Here is a 12,842-nt window from a genome sequence, read left to right as displayed (position 1 = left end):
TGTGTAGGTGAGGCCAGTCACTGCAAGAAGGCTTTGTAAAATAACATGGAACTAATTGGGCTTACAAAGTAGAATGTACTTAGCTCCCATCGAGTAGAAGGGAGGGTTCCCTTCATGTGTTTCTGCCACTCATGCTCCCAGCTCCTATTCTGCTTCCATCTCTCTCCGTGAACAGTTTACAGGCAGGAGGGCAGGACCTGGAGGATAACAGAAACCGTTTTCTTACCTGGCTCAGGAAACCAGTGTCCCATCTGTGATTCGGTTGCCACTGTAGCGTTGATCCACTTGAGGGCAGATACCACCCCATATGGGTTTGCTTTTGACCTCAAAGGACAATTGGAGGGCTCTGAAACTTGGGTCCCTGTGGTAATTCAGATATGATACCAAGCACCCAACAATCCTGTAAGAATGTTGTGTGGAGATTTTGAAGATTGTTGAGTTAAAAACTCCCCCAGTCATTCTCTTCTCTCAGCTACTCTGCACAGTTTAATCCTTAATTATGTTTTGTCATGTTCCCCCTTTTCATACAGTACATGCTCAATAATGCTTTTAGTGATATTTTTTCTTGAAATAAATTGAAAATACCGGCCAGGCGCTGTGGCTCATGCCTGTAATCCCAGTAGTTTGGGAGGCCGAGGTGGGTGGATCAGGAGATCAAGACCATCCTGGCCAAAATGGTGAAACCCCATCTCTACTAAAAATACAAAAATTAGCCGGGCATGGTGGCATGTATCTGTAGTCCGAGCTACTCAGGAGGCTGAGGCAGGAGAATCGGTTGAATCCAGGAGGCGGAGGTTTTGCAGTGAGCTAAGATTACGCCACTGCACTCCAGCCTGGGTGACAGAGCGAGACACTGTCTCAAAAAAAAAAAAAAAAAAAAAAAGAAAAGTAAAGAAAATACCCTGAGAGCTGGGACCATGCTGCCTATGCAGTTATCCGTCAGTAATGGATGATTCCATTGGTTGATTCCAGTACGTGGAAAAGGGAGACCCTGTTTGATTAACCTTCTGGGGTCAGCAGATTACTGTTGTCCCTTCCAGTTGGTTTAATTCATGATGATTTTTATTTGTGTCAGGTAGATAAATTATAATGTGGCATAGATGGAAAATGCTCTGTTGAATGGAAATCTGAATTTTCCTTATAAGGCTTAACATTCATAGTCTTACTGGGCTGCTAGATAGTTATTGGAAAAAAGAGAATGACACGTTCGTGATTTAGTGGGGAGATTGCTGATTTGACTCATTTAGCAATGGGGTCTGCTGATAGTGCATACATCACAGATAGGAAAAATAGTTTTCTTCCACCCTCTCCAGAATAGTTTAGGGTAAGGAGAACCAGAGAACATGTGTTAAATAGAATCCAAGCAAACCTACTAGTTATACAAATGACTTAAGGGTTATTGTGGAAATTTACATAAAACTCAGACTCAGCATAAAACAGTACAAACACCAAGGCCAAATGAGTTACCATAGTAATAAAGTACACACAGGGCAACGTGCTTGTGGTATAGGGAAGGCCGTATTTAAAGTACTTTTGGAATGTCAGTTTCAGAAACTGAAAAAGATGTTAGAAGTTTGATTTTGTGTGATCAAACATCATTTAGAAGCTAATGAACAGAAAGAATATTAAGGTACCCAACGAATATTAAGGAACCTAGGAATGTTTGTGTTTGAGGTGATTAGAGCTTCTTGCAAGCTTAGAAGTAGGAAGCTAATGATAAGTGATCATAAAAAGAACAAAATAGATTGTAACTGAAGGATTGTCTTTTTCTTTAGAGAAAATTGGATCATTTATAGGTAGCCAATCTGGTTAATAATCTGACTTTTAGCATCCCCAACCAAAATATCCAGATGCATTTTGTTGCCTTCCCCTGCCTAATGTGAAATAGTAGTTCAGTATACTGTTCGTTTTTCATTAAGAAATTGTCAGCTGCTGTTGACAAACAGGTACTGAGTTTGACACAGGATCGATGTGCTGTCAGTCTTGAGCACAGGCATGTGTTTATCTTGTAATGTGGCTTCTTAAAGCATGGGCTTAGTTTAAAGAGTTGTTTTTCACTCCAGGGAACCTATAAATAAACTTCATTCTAACAATGATTTTACAAGTTTCAAGTTTTTAAGAGAGATGATCAGTTTTTTGAACTGTTTTACTCTTCAGAATGAGTTTGGAGTTGAGAATTAAACTTTGATACTTCCTGTGGTCCATCCCCTGGACAACACACACATTATTATAATAACATTTACCAAGTGGCTTTTTTCTGTTTGTTGACATTTACGTTGATGTTCCCATAGATTACAATTGAGAATTTTTAGGAAGGTTATCTTCAAAATCCTTTGTTGCTTAACTCTGATAATTTTTCAATTTGGGGAGCTGGTTTGATTTTGCCAAAAACGAAAACCTCATCATTTAAATATAGTTATTTTAAACAATTAATGTAACAATAAAGAGAATTCGGGAACTGTAACAGGAAAAAAAATCGCCCATGATCTTATTATCAGTAAAGCACTGTTATCATTTCTATATTTTTCATTCTGTTTTTTAAGGGTCATGGTTAGTTTCGCATACACGCATGGAGGGGCAGGCTATAGCAGGAAGAGAGATGGGATCATTCGCTCCTTGTTCTTTGGTGGTTGAGGCTCTCTAGCTGAGCATAGCTGGCTCTCAGGAGGGCTGTATGTCATGCTGCAGAGACTAGGTCCATTCCTCAGTGCCTCTCCAGCCCGGTCTCTGAGGAGCCATCCCGGTCATCTGGGAGGCCTCTGCATTCCTTCGCTGGTACATGGAAGCAGCGAAGGAACAGGTGCCCTGTCTTCTCTTGAGAAGTCCTCCCCTCCCTTCCTGTAAGGTGGCAGGCCTCAATGCTTTTGTCACCAGGGACTAATTTCATGGAAGACAATTTTTCCACAGATGGGGATGGGTTGGGAATGGTTTACAGGATGATTCAAGTGCATTACATTTATTGTGCCCTTTATTCCTGTTACTACATTGTAATATGTAACAAAACAAATACATAGCTCACCATAATGCAGAAGCAGTGGGAGCCCTGAGCTTGTTTTCCTGCAACTAGACAGTCCCGGATATCTGGGGGTGATGGGAGATAGTGACAGATCATCAGGCATTAGATTCTCATTAGGAGCACGCAGCCTAGATCTCTCACATACACAGTGCACAACACAGTGTGCACTCCTATGAGAATCTGACGCTGCTGCTGATCTGACAGGAGGTGGAGCTCAGGCAGTAATGCTCGCTAGCCGCCACTCGTTTCCTGCTGTGCCGCTAGATTCCTAATGGGCCATGACTGGTAGCAGTCCGTGGCCTGGGAGTTGCGGACCCGTGATGTAAGGGAGGGACGTCAGGAAAGTCCAGTTGGGTTCCTGTTAGGATGGTGGTTTTTTAGACAAGGTCTCACTCTGTTGCCAAGGCCGGAGTGTGGTAGTGCGATCACTGCTCACTGCAGCCTTGACATTTTGGTCAAGGCTGTGATCTTCCTGCCTCAGCCTCCTGAGTACCTGGGACTACAGGCATAGCGCCACCACACCCTGCCTATTTTTAAAATTTTTGTTGAGTTGCAGTCTCACAGGGTTTCCCTTGGGGCCTTGAACTTCTGGGCTCAAGGGATACTCCTGCCTTGGCCTCCCAGAGTGTACCCAGACATGGTGTTTCAGACATGCCACAATGCTCCACTGCAGATCTCGCTCCCCACCTGACTGGGGGAGCAGCCCAAGGTCTTGGGATCACTCGCCCCTTTCTCTTTGGTGGTTGTGGCTCTCTAGCTAAGTGTAGCTGGTTCTCAGAAAGGCCCCGTGTTGTGCCACAGAGACTGGGTCCATTCCCAACTCCCATCCCGGGCACCCCACACTCGTGGGCCCCTGTCTTCTTTGCTCCCATCCCTGGCTTGGTTTCCTGGAGGAACGCCTTGAGAGAAGCTGCAGCTGGTTTGTGCTTGTGAGGAAAGCATAGCTTTCAGGAGCTTGTCCTCTGGTCCCCATCCTGCCTGCCTTCCCACTTGCGGTAGGAGGCCTGGGGAGATCTGTCTGTTCTCACTCGCACGGCCAAGCTGATCCTGGTGTCTATTGTTTGTCTGGCCTGCTCTCCTGGCCGGCACCCAGGATGCGCTTTCTTAGTGTTTCCACATGTGAGTGGCTGGGTTGGGGTGGGTTAGTCGACGTTGTTCTCACCGTCAGCACCTCTTTGATCAAACAGAAGTACAGAGAGGGAGGTTCTGCATTCACAAAAAAGCAGAAGGGTATTAAACATAACATGTTTGAGTAGATGGCTTAGAAATAGAATTCACAGCAGAATGGCCTCTTTCCAGTGGAGAATAATTCAGGACCCCATACCACAGCATGGTGGAGCATATTTGGAAGTCACCCACCCCCGTTGTCAGTGGAAGGGCTGAGATCATTATTCTGAGCACAGGATCTTTTTCTAAGAGGATTTTATGGTTTTAAAGGGAGTTTGGAAAAGGGAAATTTGGGAAGCTTGAAGTGATGGGACAGAAATACCGATTTGTAGGTTGAATAATTAGACTCCTCCTCGATGTTCAGGTCCTTGCTTCAGTGTCCCCTGCTTGGTGATTTTCTAGTGGCTGCAATATATGACCATTATACATTGCAAAAGTTATAGTTATTTGTTTAAACACCCTTCTCCTCTGTTAATCTGTAAGCTCTTTAAAGGCATAACCTCCCCTTTTTCTTTTTATTTTCCTGAAGCAATGATTATGCATACAATAAAGATTTACTGAATTGAATCAGATAGTACCTTTTTATTTTTGGGAAAAAAAATAGTTTTCCAGAGTAAATTTAGAAGTTATTTGCTTAATTGAAAAAATATAATCCTTAAAAAGCTTAATTTTAAGGAGGGTTTACAGCAAGCTTAAACACTGGGGTGTGTGTGTGTGTGTGTGTGTGTGTGTGTGTGTGTAATATATGTATTTCTTTCTCCTTTCCCCCGGTAGAAGCATTTCGTGAGAAGAGGATAATCATCAACCACATGAGTTAATCTGGGGAATGTCTGGGAAGTGGGAGGTTAAGGAATGCTGCATTGTTGAATACATTGAGAGCATTTCTGGTTTCAATTTGGTTTACCTTCTCTTGGTCTAGGAGATCTGGAATGCTGCCCTGGACTTTCGGTTTTGTGTGAATTGGCTCTGAGGAAAAGGACTGCTAGAATTAGCTGTTGGAATGGGGAGGGGCAGAGACTGGGCTCATGAGAAGCGAGTGGACTGGAATCTGTTTTCTGAGATGTTGCCTTGAGTCTGACTTGTTGATGACAGACCCATATTGGAAATATTGTTCCACTGTTAATAAGAACATTTTATTTTCACATGCAACTTGTTAAATATGTAGCCAAAAATCCTGAAACAAAACAAACCCCCTTCCCACTCAAAAAACTTTCCTGGAAGTGGTTACTTCATAGTGCACATTTCAATAGACAATTGAATGAAACGCTAATATAAAGAAAATGTTCCCTGAGGGAAGAGTCCTGCGTTAACGGCTTAGAAAGGTGTTGTAATCAACTAAGTTTTCATGCCTCTTTCTTCTTCTCGTTACTGCTATTTCCCTTATTCTGATTTACTGATTATTTATTTTCTTGAATAATACATTTTAAAAGAGTATTTATTTCTCTCACTTTAACTCAGATTTATCACAGTTTGGAACTTCTATTTAATGTATTAATAAAATTAGTTTTAGTAGGAGTAGTAAATGGAGGATGTGACAAGCGTATAAATTACTAAAGGCTCAAAACGAAAAGCAATGCAAAAACCCTGAAAGGAAAAAAACCCAAAAATAAATCCCCAAACCTGTTTGCCCACATCTACTTACTGTCTTTCAGAACCACATAAGAATCGCAGTTCTACAGCACCTTTCCTTGTTCTTCTTTTCATAGTTTGTACCCTTTGATTTGTGATGCCTTTTACTTCACCCCAAACCCCTGTGACATTTAAGATACATGCTATACAAAATACGATTCCTGGCTAACCAGCTCCATAACCCTTGTTAAGCTTTTTCCATTCTGCAAAGGCAATAGCTCTGAAATATAGAAGTGATTGCATTAAATCCTTGGCTGGCAATTTTGTGTGGGATTGGGTATTGAAATGCAGCAAAGCAAATAATGAAGGCATATGTTTACCTATAATTCTTTTTACCTTGGGAGAAGGATTAAATAGGAACAGTTTGGTTGTTGTCAAATTCTTAACAGTTGCTTTCAAGCATGAAACAGTCCCCGGGCTCTCGGAGGATTTACTTAGCAGTTTGAATAGAGAGGTCTTTACTGCTAATGGAACTGAGATGGCAGGCTTAAGCAATGGGGTGCTTTATAGCCTCTTTAGCCACTTGAGAAGATGTAACATCAAATAGCTGAAACCATCCTGATCTCCATTGGTGTTTAGGAAGTTGTGCAAAGATTGGTGAATAAATAATTCAGGGTTGTATGAATGTCTGGATGCCAGGAGTGTTGAGAGTATCTAAAAGCCTGATTCACAGAGGGTTTAGTTCTGGGAGAAACTCTGGAACCCCTCCTTGAGCTTGGCCCCAGGGAACATTTACAGATGATGACATTTTCTAAGAAAGAAAGAACTTTCACTTGGGATTGACTGGGCTTTGTAAAGCAACGTTTCACTGGGGACTCCAGTCCTGGAAAAGTGTTATTCGTAAAATAAAGACTATTTTCAGTACAGATGGTTGGCAATTGCTGCTGTGTGTGTAAGCGTGTGTGTGTTTAAAATACAGGATGGTGATGATTACTTAGGGTCTTAAGCAACCGTTTAAGTTCTCTACTATTTAATGGTTAAGCTTTAAGAGATCACTTGTTGAAGACATAGGGGAGAAGAAGTCACAGTTTGTCTGTTGAAGCTTCTGCTTCACGCTCTCGTCATCTGTTTCAGACCTTAGTGAAGACATCCCGAACGTGTTGTCCAATGAACAGGTGGGCAGCAGGTGTTGGGGACACATTGGATGTGTGAATATTCACAAATATTCGGACTCTCCTCCTGAGCATAAAGTAGATAGCAGTTCCCTGTTCATTTGGACATAGGCGTGACCATATGACTTGCTTTGGCCAATTAAATGTCACTTCTGAGCAGAAGCAGGAAAGCTCGTGCTTGTTTCACCACATCCTGTGCCGTGGAAACCTGCAATTGATTCTTCAGCCCCAGGGTGTGGATGACTTGGAAAAGAGCTCCCAGCTGATGGCCAGTGGGCATGAGGGTGCACAAGAAGTGATATGTTCCTTCATATTTGGTGATTGTTACTGCAGCATGACTTAGCCTGCCCTGATGAATATAACCTATAAAGTACTAGATTTTTCTCTAGCAGAAAACCACTCAGTCAGTCCATGGATGTTTCCCTACCTTAAGCTGAGTGGAGAACTTCCCATGGTGATGTGGTGGCCAGGAGTTAGGGCGGAGAAACCCCTGGCTGCTACACAGGAACCGTTGTACCAGGCATTGGCCCTTCTCCTTCGTTTCTTGTTCTCTGTCTCCCATAGGTTGCTACAACATTCTTTCTCTTCCTGCCTCTACCCGCTAAGTCTGTTTCTATCCTTTGCATGGTTTCCTGGTGGGAATTCTCAATTTTATGCTAACCAAACATAGAAAGCAACTTCTGTCCTTCCGTTACATGACTCTGAATGCCTGGACCCCTGACCCCCTCTTCTCTGCCACAGATGAGGACCACTCTGTGTCCTAGGGTGGGTGTGAAAGTGCTTGTAATTGCCATGTGAGGGAGAGTCACTTACTTTCACCGAGCCAGAGCTGGGCGGCTGGGGAATCGAATTCTAGACCTGTTGTTCTTAGGTGCATTGCAGTGCTTGCGAGAATCTGCTTTTCACAAATATTTTCCACTGTTCACAAAGCTCTGGGAAATGGGAAATGTAATGCACACTTTATAGATGGGAAGTTGAGGCTCACAGAAGGTAAGTAGTGTGCTCAGATCATTACGTGGACATGATATCACTGAAGCAGCTCCAAAGAGTCTCTCATTCCAAGATGGATACTCTTTCTCCTGCAGTGTCACACACTTCTGAGTGTGATTGAATAGGCATAGTTGAAAGAGGCAGAAATATTTGAACCTATCAAAAGCCAGTTCAAATAGATCATAACAGTAATACAGCAACAATAAAATAATAATAGGCTGGGTGCAGGGGCTCACACCTATAACCCCAGTGATTTGGGAGGCTGAAGTAGGAGGATTGCTTGAGGCCAGGTGTTTGAGACCAGTCAGCAACCTAGTGAGACCCTGTGTCTACTAAATAAATATATATATAAACAAAACTTCATAAAATAATAATAGCAGCTAAAACTTATACAGTACTTATTGTATGCTGCAATGTTCTAAGGCCTTTACGTTTACTTATCCTCATAACACTCAGTAGATATTCATATGAGGCCGTAGAGGCACAGAGAGGTTAAGAAACTTGCCCAAGGTCACATAACTAATAATTGGTGAACTGGGATTTGAACCGAGACTCTAGAATCCTTGATTTAAAGAACGAATGTTTGAAATGGTTCAATTAAGACTAAAAGAATATTCTTTAAAGACCTTTTTTTAGAGCAGTTTTATGTTCATAGCAAAATTGAGAAGGTGCTAGAGTTCCCATATAGCCCTGCCCCCACACATACATAGCCCCCCATTATCAACAGCTCCCACAGAGTGGTGCATTGTTGACGCTGATGAACCCACATTGACATGCCATTATCACCCAGAGCCACAGTTTACATTAGTGGGCCACATTTGATGTTGAACATTCTGTGGGTTTGGACCAATACATAATGGCATGTATCTGCCATTATAGTATCCTGTAGGGTGTTTTTACTGTCCTAAAAATCCTCTGAGCTCCATCTATACATCCATCTCCTGATTCCAACCCCTGACAACTGCTGATCCTTTTTACTTTCTCCATAGTTTTGCCCTTTCCAGAATGTCATATAGTTGGAATCCCAAAATATGTAGCTTTTTCAGATTGTCTTCTTTCACTTAATAATATGCGTTTAAATTCCCTCCATGTCTTTTTGTGGCTTGATAGCTCATTTCTGTTTAGTGCTGAATAATACCTTTCCCGCCTCCAACCTCCTCGCCCTGAGACGAAGTCTGGCTCTGTTGCCCAGGCTGGAGTGCAGTGGCCCAATCTCGGCTGACTGCAAGCTCTGCCTCCCAGGCTCATGTCATTCTCCTGCCTCAGCCTCCCAAGTAGCTGGGACTACAGGCGCCCGCCACCACGCCCGGCTAATTTTTTTTGTTTTTAGTAGAGACAGGGTTTCACTGTGTTAGCCAGGATGGTCTCGATCTCCTCACCTTGTAATCTGCCCGCTTTGGCTTCCCAAAGTGCTGGGATTACAGGCGTGAGCCACCGCGCCCAGCCTTAATACTGTTATTGTCTGCATGTACCACAGTTTATCCATTTACCTACTGAAGAATATCTTGGTTGCTTCTGATTTTTGACAAATTCTGTATAAAGCTGCCATAAACATCCATGTACAGGTTTTTGTGTGGACATAAGTTTTCAGCTCCCTTGGATAACCATCGAGAACTGTGATTGCTGGATCATATGGTAAGAGTGTGGTTAGTTTTGTAAGAAACTGCCCAACTGTCTTCTAAGTGGCTGCACCATTTCTCATTCCAGTGATGAATAAGGGTTCCTGCTGCTCCATATCCTAGCCAGAATTTGGTGGTGTCAGTGTTGTAGATTTTGACTGTTCTAATAGATGTGTGAGAAGAGTATTCTAAAAATTGAATTTTTATAAATATTACATGGCCTGCATTTTCTGAATTATGTAGTATATTTGTTCTTTTTTTTTTTGGTTCAAGAATCCTAAAATATGTACTGTGTATATGCATTATTCCTTTATGTTTCAAGCTTCTAGCTACTTCCTCCACCCTCTCACACTCTTCTTACCATGGCAGCCATGGTTCATGGTCAGGCCTCTCACATGCTGCTATAAGAGGAATTGATACTGGGCTCCCAGTGGTCTATATTGGGTTTTCTGTGGTCTATGCTGGACTCCCTCTTTTACCTGTTTTGTCCTTTCAAAAACAGGTATTAACTGGGCTCTTGTCTGTAGGATGTAAACAATAAGAAGGAAAGATACCCTAGAGAAATATCTTGGGATGGTACTGAGATTTGTTAGTCATCAGGAAATGCTGTCCTGTGGAACCCTAGGGAGTTAGGGTGGTTACAGAATGGCAAGCCCCAAGTCAGGGCTGCAGCCCTCCTGCAGGGCTGGAGAGGACAGTGAGGTAGGCACAGGAGAAAATGACATCCCTGCTCAAGTCAGTTTCAGCATGAGGCAGCAGGTGGGAGACTAGGGGAAGCTAGATTCTTGTATTTTTCTTTTAATCTGAAAGTTGAGAGGGAGATACTTCATTAGGCCCAGCTTTGTGTATGTGTCTGTAGAGGAGAGAGAAAGAGAACAAAAACTGGGCTTGTTGAAACAAGCCAAAGTTCAGCCAAGTTCTCATCTGAACCTGTAATCCCTCCAAGGTTTTTTTTCCAGGCATAAGAAGAAAAATCATTTTCTAAAACTTTCCATTTCTGATTTTTCTGTGATTCTGGGCAGTCAAACTTGTGTAAAATCTTTATGATACCTTTTTAATTTATAAATTCTCAGTATGTTAAACTTGCTTATTTTAATTTGAATTTTTGGAAATTATAATTTTTCTATTACTCTTCTTGGCATAAGGTAATTTCTTATTGGGATGATATTTTACAATTTAGTTGCTTAAAACAATTTTGCTTTTAGTGTAAATCTTAACCTATTTTTGGAAAAATATGCATTAGGTGTTTGTCAGAATCACTTTGTAACCCTTTTTCTGATTATGAGTCTAATATCGTTATTGTAGGAAAAACTAGGCAATACCAGAAAGTATTAAAAGGAAGATGAAACATACTACCTACTCAAAGTAGCACTGCTAAACAATTTGTTGTATTTTAACCGACTTCCATGCATGTATATGTGTATTATACATGTGTACTTACTGTTGTGTATAATAGTAAGTATAGCTATATAGGCAGTTTTTACAGCCTGCCTGTTTCAGTGGTCGAGATCATCATCATTTTTCCAGGCTTGGAAATAGTCTTGGAAAATACGATTTTTAATAGCTGCATGTGACTTTAATACTATTCCATAATTTATATATTCTTACTTTTTGGGTTGTTGGTATTTAGGCTGCTAACAGTTTTTCATTATTAATAATGTTACCTTGAGCGTCTTTGCTTGCATGTTTTTATGAGGCTTAACAGTTTAGGTGAGAGGCCTAGAATATTAAAAATAACCCTTATTCACAAGCTTCTCCCATGTGATAGGCGTTTGATACTTTACTTACCCCCAGAACAACCATGTGAGGTAGGTGGCATTGTTCCTCCTAAAAAAACAAACTGGTACCTGCAAGCTGGTCAGCCGTGGAGGTGGACACAGGACTTTCTGGACTGACCCCAGTTCTTTCTTGCTCCACTGTTCTGGTTGGGCACACTTGGAGGGAACTGTGAGATCAAATTATGAGAGAGGGACTGTAGAAAATCATGCAGGGGGTGGGGAAACTATTATGATGAAACATACTTGCTAGTACTAGTGGATCTGAAACTGGATCAGGCAGGTATATACTGGAAACTATTATACAGATCCTCTTTCCTCTACCTCTGGGATTTTACATTTTAGAAATAAGGTCTCCTGAAGTAAAGTGATTTGCCTGAGGCCATACAACTAAATATTTATAGCAGCGAGTGGGACCTTAACTCTCAACAACTGCTTTTCCCAGCAACTGCTCTTCCATGTTCTTTCCACTGTGCTTGACTCTACAGGCTTCCCAAAGGATGAAGACTAGAGGTCTGAACGCTGTATTCATAAGGTCAGAGTACATCTTTAAAGGGACATCTCCCCCAGTTATCTAGTTTGAAATCAGTTAGCCTCTACTGGACTATGAGGATGGCAGTACTGTAGACTGACTGACTGGATGTGGATCCTAGTTCTACCTTTTTCTTGTCGTGCATCCTGGGCAAGTTTCTTAACCTCTCTGTGCCGCAGATTCTGCTTTTTTTTTTTTTTTTTTTTTTTTTTGAGACAGGGTCTCACTCTGTTGTCCAGGCTGGAGTGCAGTGGCACCATCATGGCTTACTGCAGCCTTGACTTCCTGGGTTCAAGTGATCCTCCTGCCTCAGCCTCCCAAGTAGCTGGGACTGTAGGTGCGTGCTACCACATTCAGCTAATTTTTGTATTTCTGGGCAGAGACAGGGTTTTGCCACATTGCCCAGGCTGATCTTGAAATCCTGAGCTCAAGCAGTCAGCCCACCTTGGCCTACCGAAGTGCTGAGATTACAGGCGTGAGCTATTGCACCGGCCATCAGATTCTGCTTTTATTAAATAGAAACAGCAGTAGTATTTACTGCATGAGATTATTGCGAAGGCTACATCAGTGCACTGTGCGGAGCTCCTAGAACAGTGCTAGGCGTGTAGTGAGCCTGGTGTAGGTGTAGCGAGCCTGGTGTGTGTGTAGCGAGCCTGGTGTGTGTGTAGCGAGCCTGGTGTGTGTGTAGCGAGCTTGATGTGTGTGTCAGCTGCTGCCGCTGAGTAACCAGGCATGTTCCCTCTGCCATTCCTCCATTAGCTACCATTTTCAAGGAACTCAAAAGAATCACTTTTTGCCTCTAACAGAATTTACAGAAACTCTACCAGAGCTTGAAATGCACCTGTCGTGGTCAGGGAGCATATATATTTAGGGAGAGTAATAAGATAAAATCTTCCATGAAAAAAGCTTTTAGAGGACTAAGAAGACATAAAGTTCAAAGGTCTTTTTAAGCAGGCACCAGAATGTCATCTCAAATCTGTTTCCTTTGTTTCTTGATAGGAA

The 12,842-nt window shown here is 42.2% G+C and overlaps 1 protein-coding gene across 3 annotated transcripts in view; it reads left to right on the top strand.

The window, feature by feature from the left end:
- Positions 1-12,842, top strand: part of PTPRM (protein tyrosine phosphatase, receptor type M) — an 840,737-nt gene that overhangs the window by 47,458 nt on the left and 780,437 nt on the right. The window lies entirely within an intron of this gene.

Source organism: Theropithecus gelada, chromosome 18 (genome assembly GCF_003255815.1).
Source record: "Theropithecus gelada isolate Dixy chromosome 18, Tgel_1.0, whole genome shotgun sequence".
Taxonomy (NCBI): domain Eukaryota; kingdom Metazoa; phylum Chordata; class Mammalia; order Primates; family Cercopithecidae; genus Theropithecus; species Theropithecus gelada.
The sequence above is the reverse complement of the archived record's forward strand: the minus strand, read 5'-3'. Positions and strand labels throughout refer to the sequence as shown.